The sequence below is a fragment of the Diospyros lotus genome, chromosome 13 (assembly GCF_014633365.1).
Source record: "Diospyros lotus cultivar Yz01 chromosome 13, ASM1463336v1, whole genome shotgun sequence".
Taxonomy (NCBI): Eukaryota; Viridiplantae; Streptophyta; class Magnoliopsida; order Ericales; family Ebenaceae; genus Diospyros; species Diospyros lotus.
Genome location: NC_068350.1, coordinates 34,721,349 through 34,724,288, shown reverse-complemented (window position 1 = coordinate 34,724,288; position 2,940 = coordinate 34,721,349).

The following is a 2,940-nucleotide window of genomic DNA, read 5'->3' as shown; positions in this document are numbered from 1 at the left end:
GTTTTTTGGATTACGCTCCATTATGGGCGTTTCCATCATGCCAGCCCCACAGCTTGGTAGAGGAGTAAATTAGGAACTTGATGGTCCTAGATTTCGATCCCGAGTGCTAAACGCAAACATGACGAACATGATGGCGATACACCAAGCAGGAGTCGCCAGATGGGGGCCACTATTTCTTATAGTTGGTACCCCTTCTGTTGGTTTGTTTGTTTCTTTTGGTGTGTGAGGGTGTTGGAATTGGATATGGAAAAGGGTGAATGTGACTTATATTTATATATCATGACTAAGGAGTCTTAAATCTTGTAATTTGTAGTTTTAACTTAGATATTATGCAGAGTGCCTATTGCTGAAGAATTTTTTCTTCTTTTTCTTTTCCCCCCTTTCTTGCTGGATAAAACTCCAATCTTTCTATTTCAGCTAGCTTAAGAGTAAATCTTGCTATCTCCACCCCTGCAACCAGAGAAGGGATCACTCTTCCCTTCCATGTTTTTGCCATTATAATTTCTCCATCCCTGTTTCTGCCCATCAGAAAACTATGTATCCTGCATTTTTACTTTAATAATGCCAATATCATTTCTATTTTTGGAGGTTTTCTTCTTTTCCCTTTTCTGCTTTTTTGTCCAAATGTGCTGACCCATTAAGATCTATTATCTTCTAATAGTGTCGGTACATCCACTTCAAACCCTTCTAGTTAATGATATTGTCATAGATAAAAGATGATTAATTAGTTAGAATTAATGTAATTGACCTTATGATTAACCCTTAATATATCGTCATCATTAAGTATTATTGTCGATATAATTACTTGAATACATATCTATATATTAAATCTTCTTTTTATTAAGTTTAAAGCTCTCTTCGATTTGTGGTGAAAGAATGTTGTGAGATTTTAATTAATCTACTACATTCGTGCTTTCTTGGAACCTCTCAACTTTAGACGAAATACAAAAATGTCTTCGTCTTAGTTTTAGTAATAATAGTTCTTATCGGAACTAATCTAAGGGCATTTTGGACTATGAAATGAGATTAGATGACATTTTTTTTTGTATTAGTAAATTACATGATTTTTTTTTTCTCTTAAAAGTCTTTTAGTTCCAAAATATTTACATTTCAAGATGAACCACAATGTGTGTTTATCGGGGTTGGCACTAAAATTATTTTTTTATTTAATATTATTTTATTTCATTTATTTTGATTGCTTTCCAAGTTAAGAGAAACATTTTATATTATTTTTTTATTCTACCCCTTCCTAAATAAAAGTAAAAAAAAAAAAATCATTTCATTCATTCATTCTATTCCCTCCTTCAAACAAGGATAAAGAATCTACAAAGATTGGAATAATTTGTTTCTTTAAAAAATGTTACATGGATGAAGTACATATTTATAGAAATAAATAAATATTAAGGCTAGATTTTGTCCAAAAAGTATGTTTTTATATTAAATGAAGTCAAAACTCATATTTTTATCTCTTACTAAAAACATGTTATTACATCTATGTGTTATGATACTATAATGTAATAAATTATAAAAATTCATTATATGCCTATACCTAAATAATTATTATTGATACAAACAATATCATGGTACTATTTTAAATATATTTTCATAATAAATTCACAATATATATTACAAAAGTTATGTGTAATTATATATAATTTTTTATATAAAAAAACATTATAGAAACCTATTAATTATGTTTTAATGAAAAATAATTTTGTCATCAAATACCCATAATATATAATGCAGATCTACATTTAAAATCATATAAACATCACTCTTGTTAAGAGCATTTATAAACAAGCAACTATATAACAGAATAATGAAATCAATATAAGTTTGACCTACCATTGTCAACAAAATAGAGAGTACTCGAAAAAAAAATTAAATTATAAGGATCTTTAAAAATATTTTTAAATTATTGAAAGTTTTGGTAAAATTAATTAAAACTTAAAAATAATTTATTTATTACATATCAAGTGACAATAAATAATTATTTAATTGTTATATTTAAATAATATTACTTGGAACGACCTTCCTTATCTGGCTCTCGGCAGGGGCGGAGCCATGAATTTTTAGCAGCATAGGTAAAAATTAAATAATACAAGAAAATTTAAAATAATATAATATTAAAAAATATATATCGATAAACTATTACAATTGTTCTTGACGCGTTTTCATATTTTGATAACGTTGCATAATAACATTATTATCAATTTCATTAAATACACACTTTTCAATATACACAATCAAACTATCATTCAACCATTGATCTCTAATTCAATTGTGCAGCTGAGTCTTACAAGCTTCATGGCATAAAATACTCTTTCTACTGTAGCAGTAGCAACATGAAGAATTAATGCTAGTGTCAAACATTTGTAAATTAATAGATATACATTATTTTTCTTCGTCGCTATCAACTTCTGTGCAAGATCATTAAGGCCCTGTAGTCCTTCAAAATTCTTGTCTGTACGCACATTAATAATATATGTTTTAAGTATATCATCAAGCGCCAAGAGATCAATTGATGAAAAATCTTTAGGATAATACTCACCAAGTCGAATTAACTTATTCTTATCAAAAGCAAAGAATAAATCATCTAGACACAAGCATGCTACACAAAGACACAATTCATTATTTATCTCAAAAAAAGATCATTCAACTCCTGAAGTTGCATATCAATGACTTTATAAAAGAAATCCACCCACAAGTGATGCAAATTTGTCATTTTTGGAGTGTTACGTCGTGAACGACCTGGGGATTTATAAATATCATCCATGTTAGGAACATTAATACTGTGCTTCTGACAGAAAGAATAAATTGTTTCCAAAAAATAATCTCATCCATTGTACCTCATTACTTGAAGCTGTTCTTTATAATTTTTTCACTAATCTCATGGCATTAGCAATATCTTGATCTTTCTTTTGTAGTGCCTTTGACAAT